General features: G+C 39.4%; 1 protein-coding gene across 6 annotated transcripts in view; it reads right to left on the bottom strand.

The window, feature by feature from the left end:
• znf469 (zinc finger protein 469) overlaps positions 1–15,912 on the bottom strand; it is a 480,146-nt gene that overhangs the window by 158,357 nt on the left and 305,877 nt on the right. For 3 of the 6 annotated variants that reach the window (XM_073943275.1, XM_073943279.1, XM_073943274.1), the window contains one exon: positions 108–190. The gene's annotated coding sequence lies outside the window, so the exon portion shown is untranslated. Of the gene's footprint in view, positions 1–107; positions 191–14,653; positions 14,963–15,050; positions 15,439–15,912 lie in introns of those variants that run through there. The other 3 variants (XM_073943276.1, XM_073943277.1, XM_073943278.1) reach the window with 3 other exon arrangements.

The following is a 15,912-nucleotide window of genomic DNA, read 5'->3' as shown; positions in this document are numbered from 1 at the left end:
AAAAGGGATCCTTTGAACTTGCCATGGCCGGAACAAAATATGTAAATAAATGTAAAACACATAATCTTTATTTATCAGAGCCACGCCAGACAGATGTTTTGGCCCACCTGGGAATCTTGCCGGCTCTCCAGATGTCCAGTCCGCTGCGATCTGAAGGCCAGACCCCAATGAAAAGGAGCATGTGCGTCTCCTAGAAAGAAAAACAAAGCAAGAAACAACCTAAATTAATATGTCCCTCCATTAATCAGTGGGACGTTATTTTGCAAACAAAACCAAACCAGCAGTAGTATGAGAAAGACTGCCAAAATGTAAAGCTCTCTAATCTGACATTGCAGTTTTGTCTGAACTATTGCTAGGAAGTGAACATGCTTTAATCATTTATACACAACAACTGCTTTGCATGCATTAAAGGGTCATGAACCCCCCTCTTTTGGTTCAAGTCTACCTCAGAATGTTTTTCAAAATGTGCTACCTGATGAGCGTGGAGCGCTGCGAGCAGACGGAAGAGTGACGGCAGAGCAGGGGGAAAAAAAAGTGACAAACCGTGAGGAGACCGATGATTTTAGAGGTTACAAAGTTAAAATGCAAAGAAATAAACATAAGTAATTTAATGCCCTGCTACATATGTTATTCGTAAATTCATACACGCATAAAGACAATGTTATATCATTTCACCAGCATGGACCACACCACACTTTGAGCTAGACTTTATTGTAGGGATGTAGGGATGAAAGGGATGGTAGGAGAACAGTGATGAAGGGGATGAAGGGGAAGGGAAGTAAGAGGATAAACTGCGAACAGTTAGGTAGGTTGATTGTTCGTCCTACGATTCCCAGAGGCTCAGAGTGAGGGTAACGACTCTGTAATATTTTGGTAGAGTGATTGGATCCCCTGATTCAACCTACATGAAAAAGTGAAGAGGGTTAAAGCATTGTGATTGGGAAGCGAGGAAATAGAGGGAGGGTGGGTTCGAAAGAATAAGAAGAATAATGCTAGAGGGCTGGTCTTCCCTTAAATAAGTTTTAGGGAGTAGGTGACTGGTTAAGGAGGCAAAGTGAGGCGTGGTTCTGCCACTGAACCTTTATTAACAAGTAACCTGTATTATAAAGATAATCTTGTTTATATAAACACTATAAATGAGGACTTCTCTCCTCCTTAATCCATTGGTCTGAATGCAAATATAGTAGCAGTGCAGTAGGTATCTTGCCTTGTCTATTTGAACCATTAGCCAGGCCGGTAATCCGGAAAATTATACAAATCAGCAAACACAGCAGCACTGATATAGGCAATGTGTCTGAATGGTAACGAACTCAACTGATAAAAGATAAAGTCCAGCATTCTAAAATTCTCATACAGCTCTCCCGACAAAAATACTTGCTGCAAACGGAGCGGACGCTGTCTCACCCAGTCATTGGGTCTTACAGCTTGACAGTTCTGCCTTGCCTTTGGAAAGCACATGCTCTCATGAATAATTAAGAAGCAGGATCTATTTATAGGATAAGAAGACTGCGCTTTGAATAATAATGGGAAATTAACGCGTCATCACTCCAGTAGTAGATTCACACTACATCAATTTGATCCTGCCCCCAAAATAATTTTAAACCCAGAAGATGAAATTAGCTGACAAAAGCTTAACATTATCTAGTTTTCCCCACAATTAAAGCTAACAGGTGCTAATGTTGTCTTAAGTGATGCTTCACACACACAAATGTTACAATTTCAAAAGTACTCCAGGGTGTCTTGAATCTTTGACATGCAGTTTTGAAAACGGTGCCCATTTTCTGAAACAATACCATGTTTGCACCATCCACTTGTAAAATACAGCGTTTTGAATAGTTTTGTGCGCATTTGAGTGATGGGATCAGGGATCTTTACACAAATGTTTTCCATTTTTAGTAAATAATTTTGGTGTAAACCCTTAATGTGTTCCATAATTGATGAATTTTACAGCACTGTTATTTTCCTGTTTAGTAATTTGAAGCAGCTTTAAAAAAAAAAAAAAGTCTGTATTTCATGAAAAGCTTGAATGTGTCTGAGTAGACTATAAACAAATTGTAAGGTTGTTGCTTTTGGAAGCTATTTTTATTACACAATCATTAAAAATATTAAAGAGTTCTTCAGCTATATTAAATAATTTCACTTTTTGTTTTTGTAAACAGCGTTTACATATTGAACATTTATTTCTGGAGTTTTAGCAGTTGCAGATTAAGACATCAGTGTTTGTGCTTCATTAATTAAAGTATCATCAGTACAATCCTAATCCTCATGTTATGCTTTATGAAGCCAATGTTTTCTTTTGCGCCAGATTGTTTTGAAACCGTAGAAGTCTGAATGTCCTTTTGGCTCTGAAGTTTTTCAAAGTCCTTTTGCGGCTTCCAAACCCCATGTCTCTGGCCTCCACTCACACTCTATTTATGCAGGAAAATGAAGTTGAACACTTGGCCCCTCCTAAATCTGTAAACTACAATTAAGCTAAATTCCAAGTTTATTTCCAAACGCCGTCCTTGTTCCAGACCATGTGAGAGGCTCGAGTCTAAAATTATAACACTTTGGGTCAGGCGGCCTTTGGGTCAGCCAATTCCTCTATCATCTTTCCGTCTGCATCTGTCTCTGAGAATGAGAAGTGGTTAAAACATACTTGTGTCATCTGTCACGGGGAGACACGCTCAAGGGTTTGATTTAAAAGACGTGTATAAAGATGATGTGATTACATCTGGCGGAAATCCATAATACACTACACTTCTATCGGTGAGAATGCCTTTGCTTTTTTTGATTGACAGACATGTAATTGGAAACTAGTGTCACCGTGTCATTTCACAGAAATGTTGTCTTACTTATGACGGCCCGTAGTCAAAAAGGAGAAAATAAGATTTACATCTGACAGGAGGGAGGGAGTGTGAGCCCTATATTATGCCTTCATCACAGTGGTTGGAGAAACCAGTTGTATAAAGACAAAGCGTCACTCGGTCACACTGTCTGGCAAAGCTAATTATGCGTGTTTAAGATATACCAATACATTATAGACATACAAGTGTGTCTTCATTCAATAACACAGGGTTTTAGATACAACTATATTCAAAAAGAAATAAAACAATTTGGGTACAGCAGATTTCATAAGGATCTACAAACACCTTCTAAAACAATAAGTTGACTGGAAAAACAAATAAAACTTAAGATCCTTTTAGCCAAAGCAAGAGAAGCTGGTCACTCAATTGACCGAAAATGAAAACAATGGTTCTGTGATCAGTCGTAAATCTCAATCTGAAGGCCAGAGGGTGCTCTTGCGTAGAAACCACGATGAAGTTATCCAGGAAATCCTCATAGCGGGGACTAAAACCTGGTTTATACTTCTGCGCCGAGTGATCAACGTGACCCATGGTGCCTGCCCTGTGCGTAGTCAAGCATTTATACTTCTGCATGATGTTTCTGTTGCTCTGCAATAAAACTTTAGCAACACTAGCTGGCAGCAGGTGTTTATGTTCCTCTGTGTCGAGTTTCTTTGCTGTTTTGTTTTTGTTTTATTTCTGAATGCTACTTTATTGTATTAGTAGTTTAAACATGCTCATTGTGACACAGGAACTAGGGGATGTGCTACAACTAATCATAAGGCAAACACAAAGCAAAAGTTTCCACACTCTAAAAAATATTGTTTAGACAAAACAAAAACAAAATTTACACAACAGTTTGCATTAATATATTCAAGTTACGACAACATCCAACAAAATTAGGTTCAGACAACAAACTTTATTATGTTAGCCAAATCTTTTCCTCTTCAATCAAAGGCATTTTTCCTTAGCATAAACTCCATTTTTTTTTTTAAAGTTGAGGACTCAAAAAAATAAGTTTTCAAATAGTTTTTTAAATTAAAATTGAAAACAAATCCAGTGTTGTGTGTAATATTTTTTTAAGTTTAGAACCTCAAATAAATTAAGTAGCTGTAATTGTTATTTTTTTTGTTTTTTTTTTAGTAAATTTACTGTTCATGCTTGTATGAAATACATTTAACAACAACATTTTTGTTTTTCAGTATTTTTTTTTATTAAACAGGTTTTTATTGTTTTACAAAACAAAAACATGTAGTGTTCCATATTATCAGTATAAAAAAACAACAAAAAACATCAGTGTGTGGAAAAATACAAAACAACTCCATTAGTGTGGAAAAATTGAGTTATCAACCCAATTTCTTTGGGTTGCTACAAGTTAAATATTGTTTAAAAGTAATTGACATTTTTGTTTACTTTTAAAATAGCCAAATTTTTAAGTTGATGTAATTTTCAATATTTTCCTGTTTTGTAAACTTAATAAAATTATTCTGGCAATTAAAAAGTTTTAATCTAATCAGCATTTTAGAATTTTTAGGTTACAATAATGTATTAAACTATGTAGTGGTAACAGAGCTCTTGAGTTATTTGCATCTGGAGCTCCTTCACGGGACTTAACACTTGTAAAAACTCGCTCTAACAGATTCACGTGGCTCTCGGTCCTACCCACACTCATCAGCGATACCAAGCTGACTAATCATAGACCTTGCGATACCTTGCAACTTGTAGTTACATTTTTTGAGAGGTGCATGTCATCGACGGCTATGGCGAAGACTATGTGTGCGCTTGATGCAGAAGTATAAATCATCCTTTAATTGCTTTCCTTCAACATTATTTAACGTTACTAATTGTTACACAACCATAGAATCGTCTCATAGGGTTTATTTCAAACTCTCAACTGCAGTGGCACCACTGGCCGGTGCATGCCCTAACATTTCAAGGATGGTGCAGAAAAAATGAAGAGGGAGGGAGGCAGTGGCTACTGGGGGTTTTTGGGGTGTTGCAGACACAAGTGGGCATGGGGCTTACTTCTAGTGGGCCCCTAAACGTATTTCTAGGGGCCCCAAAATGGCGTGGGCCCTTATAATCAAAACTTTCCCCCTCTTCCATTTAAGAAAAAAATATGCTATTCTGTGTGATTTTCATGTGTAGCTTTTATGCTGTCATTATCAAAGAACAATTTTCCTAATTTCATTATGGCCCAAATTAATTGTCAATGAACTATGACCGCTTCATAGCACATGTTGAATTCTGTTTTGTTCTGTATTTAGCTTTTTCTCTGTTCATGTTTGAGGTACATAGGTTTTTATTTTGGATGTCAGATGTTCTGCAGGCGTTCCTAAAGGCATACTCCTGTACCTTGAACCGTACCGAAGCGCGGTTGTCCCCCTTCCCCTCTCCCCCAACGACTTCCGCTCACACTGCATCTTTACCTTTCGAGCTGGAGCACGATTACGTCATCAAAGATGCGACTGTTCAGTTTAACAGAAGAGAAGCGCTCTTGCTCAGCACAGTTATAATGTTTTATTTATTTTTTTAGTCATTTGGGATGCAGTGACAGTCAAATAATTTGCTTAACAAATCAGCCACTTTTGATGCTCCTAAGTTATCATACAAGTCATCGTGCTGCACGTATTAGGAGGTTTGCTGAAGGTGCAGCTGTTGTGCAGTGAGGGGTTTGAATCTTTAATAAACTGACAGTTTGTGTTCATTGAAAAGTAAGAATGATTAATAAATCTATATGAAACGGTCTCTTAAAAATTATCGTGTCTTCAGTTTGGCACGCAGGTGCGCTTTGCACTCACACTACAAGTGTACCATGCCAAAACCCAACAGAACTGTGCTCTGGCACACCTCTTCCAACTGGGCCAGCCAACTGAACTGCACCTGTGCCCGATTGAGAGCACTCACACTTGTCTAACGAACCAAGGAACACGTGTCACACTGTTCAAAGAAGACGTGGAGACCCAAATGCAAGTGACAGTTTATTTACAATTCAGAGAGAACACAGAACCAAGAGAAGCTGGCTGGCTGGAAGTCAGGTGATCACAAGTGGCAGATGAAGGAACAAACAGAGCGAATCAAAAGTTTATCTGGTAGATCTTCAATCTCCGTCAACAGAGCGAATCAAAAGTTCAGCGGGGAGATCTTCAATCTTCGTCAACAGAGCGAATCAAAAGTTCATCGAGGAAAAACTTCAACCAGCGCACAACCAGCGAACTCAACGGGGAGAGCCTGACAAAGACACAGAGACAAGTGAAGACAACGAACTGACAAGGTGAGACAGGAACGCTGAACATTTATAGCCACAGTAATGCGCTACACCTGGAGCGCAAATAATCAGCTGAGCGGTGCTAGGCGACCGATGACATGATCATGTGACCGCCCAGCTGATGACATGAAAACAACAACACTGACAGCCACGCGACTCTCACACAAACACAGAGACAAGCGCACACACACGCACCGCAAACACAATAAAACAATTGCACCACGCAGACACATCATAGAAGAGCAGATAGATCCACAACCGTGACAACGCGCCTGGGCATGGTTTGGATAGCATAGTGAGTGCACCCTAAGCGTCTTCAGAAAGTATTCATGCCCGCACTCACACATACCCTGACATTTTTCACATATTTGTTTGTGGCTTTATGTTAAATAGCTTAACTGTACTTTTCAACACATTGGTCTACCTTCTAGAACACATTAAGGCAAAGGCAGTAACCGGATTCATGATCATTTTGCGAAAAAGATTTTAAAAAATCGAAGCGGAAAAACAAATAATTGCATGACGCAAGTATATACTGTATATATCCTTTCCCAATACTGGGCTGCAGCTGGAAGGGCATTGACTGTGTAAAACATATGCTGGAAAAGTTGGCGGTTCATTTCACTGTGGCGACCCCTGATGAATAAAGGAACGAAGGTAAAGGTAAATAAAAGAATTAAAGTATTCATATCTTTTAAGCATTTGATTAAAGCACATTTTGGCAGCATCAAGTCAAGAGATGTTTGGTTGGGTCAGATTCTGAGCTCTGGCTGGGCTTCAGGAGAACGTTCATAAGCTATTCCTGCATTTGCTTTGACTGTGTGTTTAGGGTAATTGTGTTGAACTTTCAGGCTGAAGATGACCTTTCAACTTACTCTGAGGTCCTGAATCAGGTTTTCATTAAGCAAATCTATGTAGTTTGCTGCATTCAGCTTTTATTCTACCCACCAGTCCCTTGTGCTGAAAAACTCTCCCACATTATGATGCTGCCACTACCATGCTTCACCTTTGGGTTAGTATTGTGCAGGTGATGGATGGCGCCTGGTTTCCCCCAGACATGATGCATGGAACTAAGGTTAATATGAGGCCAAGAGAATCTCATTTCTCACAATTTGAGAGTTCGTTAGGAGCTTTTTTGCTCATTTAAAATGTGTTTTTATGGGTCCTCACTCAGGAGGGATTAGAGTGTGCCCACTCCAAAATGCAAGGTTGATAGACTGTTGCAGTGACATTTGTCTTTCTGTAATTTCATCTTCATATATTACGGCTCAACCAGAGTGATCATCAGCTTCTTGGTCACCACTCTAATCAAGTCTCTCTTTCTCAGATTGCTCAGTTTGGTCAGGAAAACAGCTCCAGGACTCTAAGGAGGCCTTTGTTGGTCTTTATACACGTTCCATTCAGGATTAGGGAGGCCATATGCTCCTGTCATCATTCAGTGCAACATGGATTTTTTTGCAGGCATCCCCAGGCCTGTGTGTCTCAACGCAATCATGTCGTTGCATGTGGTTCCTTTGACCTCATGGTTTGGTTTTTGCTCTCTGTCATATGTCAGATCTCATAGACAAGCGTGTACCTTTCCAAATCATGTCCAGTCAATTGAATCCGCCTCTTCAGTTGAAGAATAGAAACATTTCAAAGACTAGCTAAATTTCAAGAGCATTAGCTCAATTCTTAGAAAACTTACGCAAAATAATGATGAGATTGCTTTTAGTACTCTATTGCCAAGTTATAATGGGTGTCAAATGTATGTTCATATGAAGGAAAAGGCTCTTTATAGCTGTAAAAAAAAACAGTTAGCAATCATGTGAGGATCTTTTATTCTTAACTTGGCTGATTATAGCGATTAATGACAAAATTAGGTGGGGCGCCACACCAAATTTCATACCGCCATGGCTACATTATAGTTTCTTATTCAAAATATGTGTTTGTTTGTTTTTTTAAAAAGGGTTAAAATTGCACCAAAACGTATGAAAAGGGAAGTGAATAATAACAGCGCAAACTTTTCTGTGAGCGTAGTAGTGCTGTGCATTCTGTTTAACCCTTTAAGGTGACGTGCTGACTGACAGACTGACTTGACAGGTGCTCCGCGAGTCTATCGGAGACATTCATACATATTCCTAGCAAATCTAATAAATGTTGGAGACATACTCGGTACACAAATGCACTAAATAACACTTCAGACGCGTTTATTTGAGGGTGCGCAAGAAAATCTGCACTTGAGCAGCGTATATTTGAGGGCGCGCAAGAAGTTTTGTGCCCGAATAGAGGAAATCGACGCTCAAGCAGAGATTGACATGCTCGTAGGCTATTACATGAATGCGATCTCGATGTAATACTGCGCCCATGACATTTGTCAATGAAATAACGTAAGTAGTGGTAGATCTGTGTAAAATGGCCAACAGAGTCTGCCACCAAAGCTGGAAAAAATCCTAGAGGAAACACTGTAATGTGTTAAACTTTATATAAAACATATGCATTATGTAATATATTAATTTATATTTGAAATACAATATAATATTAACATATATTAGGGGTTTATAAACTATTGTTGAAAACACACAAAATGTGAAGTCATTTAGTCAGTGGCACAAAAGTTAACAAACGACTGCAAATAATGCAATTCAGATACGTGATCTCATCGAAAACTAGGATTCAAAGGCTTTTGAGCAACAATAGAAAGCGCTTTAACACTTTTTTCAGGATACCACAAAAGAGTGCAAGTTTTTACTATTTTTTTTCTATTGAATCGTGTGGCTTTATTGCTTTATTCTTTCTTTTTACGATGTTTACTGTTTATTCTGCATTGGCATTAAGGCTCCAAACCTCCCACACGCTCTCTGACGCTTTCCGGAAGGAATTTATGAGACCAGAGGTTCGTGTGCAGGACTGTCATTCCTAGAGGCGTGTGACCGGGCCGCCAGTTGCCCTAGAGATTATTTACAACTAACCTGGAAACCTAAGAGGGCAAAACTTCATATTGGAGGTCCATTTTCACTCGTGCTGTAGTTCATTCTAAATCAAAGAGCGCAAAAATGAAACCCAATACTTCTACGCGTGGTGCTGTAATCCACATAGTATGCAGCAAGACATGCTTAATCCCGTGCAGGTTCATGACGTAAGACACATGTGGTGCAAACCTGAATAGATCTAATGTAAGCATGATGGAGAGAGAGAGAGATTGAGAGACGAGTGGAAGAGAAAAAGAAAGAGAGCAGAAGATTGAGACTGACAAATCGATAAACAGAGTCTGCACAAACAGAAGAGTCTGAGAGAAAGACGGACAAACAGTCAACTAAAACAAAAGACCAGTGCACAGAAACAGATAGATGAACAGACTTATCGAATGATAGATAGACTGATAGAATGATAACTAGGATGATACCTGTGGATAGACAGACAAAATGACAGAACAATGGACTGGAAAATAGAAAGACTGATAGAATTATATATCAATAACATAGAATGGATGAACAAATGACAGACAGACAGACACAGACAGATAGACAGCTAGATAGATAAAACAACAGACAGACAGACAGACAGATAGACAGCTAGATAGATAAAAACAGACAGACAGACAGACAGACAGACAAATAGATAGATAGATAGATAGATAGATAGATAGATAGATAGATAGATAGATAGATAGATAGATAGATAGATAGATAGATAGATAGATAGATAGATAGATAGATAGATAGATAGATAAATAGATAGATGGATAGATAGATAGATAGACAGCACTAGATAGAGACAACAGACAGACATACAGATAGATGCATAGACAGACAGACAGACAGACAGACATAAAGCTAGATAGATATAACAACAAAAAGACAGACATACAGAAAGACAGCTACATACATACAACGACAGACAGACAGACAGACTGACAGACAGACAGCTAGATAGATAGATAAAACGACAGACAGACATACAGACAGACAGACTGCTAGATAGATACAACAACAGACAGATAGACAGATACAACAACAGACAGACGGACAGACAGCTAGAGATACAACATCAGACATGTAGAAATACAGATAGATAGATAGATAGATAGATAGATAGATAGATAGATAGATAGATAGATAGATAGATAGATAGATAGATAGATAGATAGATAGATAGATAGATAGATAGATAGATAGAAAGACAGACAGACAGACAGCACTAGATAGATACTAGACAGACATACAGATAGATGCAGACAGACAGACAGACAGACAGACAGCTAGATAGATATGACAACAGAAGGAGACATACAGACAGACAGACAGCTAGATAGATACAACGACAGACAGACAGCTAGATAGATAGAGTGACAGACAGACATATATACAGACAGACAGCTAGATTGATACAACAACAGACAGACGGACAGACAACTAGAGATACAATGACAGAGACAGACAGACAGACAGACAGACAGACAGATACATAGATAGATAGACAGCTAGAGAGATACAACGACAGACAGACACAGAGAGAGAGATACAATGACAGACAGACCTACAGATAGATATAGAGGTAAATGGATGGATGGATAGACAGCTAGACAGATACAACAACAGATGGGCATACAGACAGACATACAGACAAAGAGAGACAGACATCTTTATCACAAACTGTTTGGGAATTCCTGCTCTAAAAACAGAACACACTGAAATGTGTGGTACACGACTCTTACTCAGACAGTAGAACAGACTATGAAGGGAGCATTTTTAATAATTTTTATAGGCTATCTGACTCAAATGATCCAACTTCAGATGACTAGACAATTACTTGACTAAAATAACCACTTCAAACCAAAGAGTGCAAACAGCTTACAGGTTTTCAGACTTGAATGATTTGAATCATTCATTCAGTGCTCTGCTGCCAAATATGAACACCGTGCATCTCTCAACCCTTTCCGCAGGCGATTCCAGCCACACAGATGCGGTTAGATAAACTCAGCTTAATAAAAAACATACAACTGAATTGTTCCTGATATATAACCTTGTGGTACTCCACTGACTGAAGGAACACGTGTGTCATGCTGTCTGGAATCACCCCCCTTACTGCCGTGACTCACTGATGAGTCATTCCCAGAGTAATTCCCACAAACGCAGATCATGCACAATACTTTGTGTGGAAGTATGAGAATTCCCAGAATTGTTTTGTAATCCCAGTATTTTAGTTCTGTTCTCTTGTTTGGGGGCAAATTTGAACAAGCTGACAATGGAAATGTGGCTCTAACTGGCCACTTTATTAGGTACAAGGTTCATTAGGTACTCTTTATTACCTCTTAATATTTAATAACTCAAATCACCTGCCAGTGCAATATAAGTCAGATGAGAAATCCAAACTGGCCTGAGTTGATAGAAGGGCAACAGTCAGTTGGCTTGCATAACCATTTGTTTCAACCAAAATTTAGAAGAAAGAATCTCAAGATGAACACATTAAACCTTGAAGCAGATGAGCCACACCAGCAGAGAAGCATCACTCCTGTCAGCTGAGACAATTCAAAAATGCTCACCAAAAATGGATAACGGAAGTTGGGAAAAAGGTTTGAAGATTCAGTTTCTGATGGTAGGTTCAAAATTTGGGAATCCATTCTGTCTTCTATCAGTGGTTCGGCAGATTTATTCTTGACACATTTTGTGCTCCTTTAGTGCCAACCGAGCATAATTCGACCACTGACTACATGACCATACTGTGGTTGCTTAGCATGTTGACCACAGCGTATCCATCTTGTGATAGCAACTTCCAGCAGGATAATGTGCTCAAATAATAGATTCATTCACCAGACCTCAACCTAAAGGAGAACCTTGAGGATACGCTGAAAAACCAACCAATAGCCATGAGACAAGGAATATATAAGCTGTCCATTCATTTTATTCATTTGGTTGCAGATACTGATGTGGACGTTCACCCACGATCCTCCCCACAACCACCAGGTTGGCCCTGTCCAGGGGGGTGAGCTCTACCCCTGCTTTCATCCTCGCAACCATAGCTGGTTCTATAAAACTTTAGATTCAAGTTAAGAATGGGGCCTCCGCCAAAAAAATCTATGTTTTGTTAAATCAGTTTTTGTTAAACGATACTCATCAAAATGTATTTCAATGTCATATTCATCTCCCTGGTCTTTCTGGTAGAACTGAAGATTTACATGATGGCTTATGCTGATGATAAACACGGCAACACCTTTTCAGCAATGTTGCTGTGCAATTTTGCAGAGGGATGTTGCTCGGTTACCTTTCTATTAAGAATGGCCAACGATATTGTATCTGTAAACCATTGGCTTTATTAGTAATGCCATGTCTCAGAGTAGGGGTTTAACCTTGGCATCCTGGCCAAATTTGCCCACTGGCCTCTGTCCATCATGGCTTCTTAACCATAAACATACTGTAATTGGCTTCATCACTCTATCTCCTCTCTATCAATCAGCTGGTGTGTGGTCTGGTGCAATATGGCTGCCGTCATGTCATTCAGGTGGATGCTGCACACTGGTGGTGGATGAGGAGATTGCTTTCAATTTGTAAAACGCTTTGAGTGTCCAGAAAAGCGATATAGAAACGTAAGGAATTATTATTATTAGGGACAGAGCACCTACGGTGCATAGGCCTTCTTGAAATTGCTCCATTTCTTGTTCTTCTCTAGAATGAGTCGCAATTTTGAGGGTCTAAACATGCTCGAAAACTCACAAAACTTTGCACACACCCCAGCAGTGGCGAACACTTGTTTGTTATAGGTTTCGGAAGTGGGTCTGGCAAAATGGCTCAACAGCACCACCTCTGCACATTGCACATATGCATCTCCACGACGGAGTGGCCCCTGAGCTACATTTCACGCACACATACGAAGATTGGAACATGCATCAAACATGCAAAAACCTACAAAAAAAGTCTCTTAGAGCAAACTCTCAAACCCAACAGAAAGTCAGTCATTTTTAACTTCCTCTACCAAAAAGGTGCAGTTTTTGCCATTTTGCCATGAAGATATAAAGTTTTCGTCAAAGGGCGTATCCGTGGCGGCCTCTCAAACTTTATCTAAACACATTTACAAGCCGATATTCAGTTACAGTTAAAGCGTCATCTGCTGGCAACAGGAAATACCATGCTTTATACTATGACAAACTCCTACTACAAACTTCGTCAGATCAAATCCAAGTTCCATCAGTCTAACCCGAAGGCCTCTGTGATGTTTAAGTGTTAAGATCTAGAATTTTCACCAAAGGGCATGTTTATGGCGCCTGACAAACCTCAGTGTATCACCATGGAAGAGGAAGTACTTATTTCTCAGCCACACAATGTCCGATCTGCCCGAGTATTCACAGGTTTGATGAGATTCCTCTCCTGAAGACATCTACTTGGCAGTATTGAGTCAGTCATAGCGCCACCTGCTGACAGGTGGAGGTTTGGCATAAATCAGTAAATTTTTTTTTTTTTCCCCGTCCGTCACCCTAAGGCCACCAGGCGGCGGTGAGCCCGAGTGTGAGGTCCCTGCTTGCAGCGTTTATTATTATTATTATTATTATTATTATTATTATTATTATTAAAATGAGGGTTTAACATGGCCAAGAACTTTCCAATAAAGTGGCCAGTGAGAATAGGATTTATTTCTGATGAGGACAGAAAAAAAAATAGGCGTCTACATATAAGAAAACACAGGCTTATCAACCCGGCAACCTGCAAACTTTCATGCAGGAACCTTCGCATACATTGTTTTGCTTCAGCTTGTGTGTTGACTGCATCAAACAACCTTCTATTCAGTCTGGATGAAAAGGCCACGGCAGATGACGTGTGAAAGTAAACACAAACCTCTTGTGTTTGGCAGCTCTGTTGCACGGTGAAGCTCTAATGAAATCGCACAAAATCTAAACATGTCCAAAGATAAACAGCTCAGTTTGGGCATCAATCAGGGCAATGAGAAGAATCAATACGATTCTGAGCTAAACCTTGAATAGCAAGTCTTCTAAAACTATTGAAAATTAATGTTGTACTCTTAAACTTTCTTCTGCAAAGAATCCTTAAATGTTATTATCAAGTAACTGCAGTCTCGGAAAGCCAATGAGACATTCAAAGACAAAAAATAATAAATTTAAGTTTAAATGCAAGTGGTAATTTGACCGTGTCATGACTTTACAGGTTTTGCACTTCATAAATAGCAACTTCACTCAACTCTGGGGAGTAAATTGAATCATAAATGTCAAAATACAGGAATACTGTGAAATATCCAAGGCCAAATGCATAAAAAAACACACTGTATAACCAAAAGAGTCGCTAACAGATTGAACAATGCGGATTCCTCAAGGAGACTATTTTAAACAGAAAAGACAGACTAACATTGAGACAGAACTAGACAAGAAAGAGAGGACTGGGAAACAGATGAATAAAAGATGTCTGAATCATTTTTTCGGCCACAGACATAAACAAATAGAGAACAATTGCCTGTAGCCGTCCTCTCTAAAGCCCAGCTCAGTTAAACAAACCTGAGTGTACCTGAACAGCCATGCTTTCTCAGCCAATTTGACCTCAGCAGAAAAGTCATTGCTAATCTAAACATTACTCACCGTACGTTTGCAGCTCTGCGAAAATCAGATCAGACCCGTTCCAAGCATCTGCAGATATGAGTAAGGTTTCAGTCATCTCTGCTGACTCATTGTCTGAGAACATCGAGTTATCTGGTGACTTCCACCAAGCGAGAGGCTTTTTCCACTCGTTTGCTACTTTGTATGTCAGTATGTCAGGGGAGGTAGGATAAAGACACGGGAAAAAAATAGTGCAGAACATCCAGTAAGAGATGACTGGAACAAAAACTAATAGTTGGCCAGCTTTCCAAATAGAAATCCATTATGGATTGCACTCTTGTAAACATCTGTCTGGAAAAGGAAAGGTCAGTTGAATAACTCCATATTGTGCGACTTGGACACAGATTGTAAATTGTTGGTTACAGGAAGCGATACTTACTTAGATAAATGATACTTGCCTTTTGAAATCAGCATAAATTTAATTTTGCAACCCGTTTTACATTCATATGGTCGTTGGAATATTTCGTTTCACCCACCATGACAAGTAAAGTAGGTCACAACTTGATTTTATCCACTGGGAATTCACTGGTTTGAGAAGAAGAAAAAAAAAAGTAGCCGTTGAATTTATCAGAACGCAGCCAAGCGATTGAAAGGAAGAAGTTGGATTGAGGACGTTTCAAGCTCTTGTTCAAACAAATCACTGAAATTGAGTTTGAATCAACAGGGTGAATCTTTCAGGTTGCATAACGTATTCCCAAGAAGGTAATCCTGGTGAAAGCAGCTGGAACGGGCCGTGAGTATCTGCGTATTTTGGACACATTTTCTCTTGTGCTGCGTGCACGTGGGCTGACAATCATTTGCCAAATCAAAACCATCATGCACTCATTCTTTTCCAAATCACGGTTAAGGTCCATCCATCAGTGCGGCTTGTAGATGCGCCAATATAAAAGCATTAGGGCTGAAAAAAAAATGTCTCTGATAAACTGTTTCCACTTATTGTTTAAAGTACAGAGGATTCCTGAAGGGTCTTAATACCGTTGGAATTGCTTTGACTTATTTAATCTCTCTTAACTCGGTGCAGAGCTTCATTGAGCCGTGCCACTTTCAGAGACCGCCGGTATCCCTCAGCTTTTAGAGGCGTCTTTCAAGGTCTTATTCCCAGAACTCAAACATTTGCACTAAAAAGTTGTGTTTATTCATGCTCCAAGGTCTCTAGATGAAGAACGACAGCTTTGGTGGGGATTCCGAGATTGGTCTACAAGATAATCTTGGACCTGGTCTTGATTAAATTAGCTGCCTAC

This window comes from Danio rerio, chromosome 25, assembly GCF_049306965.1.
Source record: "Danio rerio strain Tuebingen ecotype United States chromosome 25, GRCz12tu, whole genome shotgun sequence".
In the NCBI taxonomy this organism is placed as follows: Eukaryota; Metazoa; Chordata; class Actinopteri; order Cypriniformes; family Danionidae; genus Danio; species Danio rerio.
The sequence above is the reverse complement of the archived record's forward strand: the minus strand, read 5'-3'. Positions and strand labels throughout refer to the sequence as shown.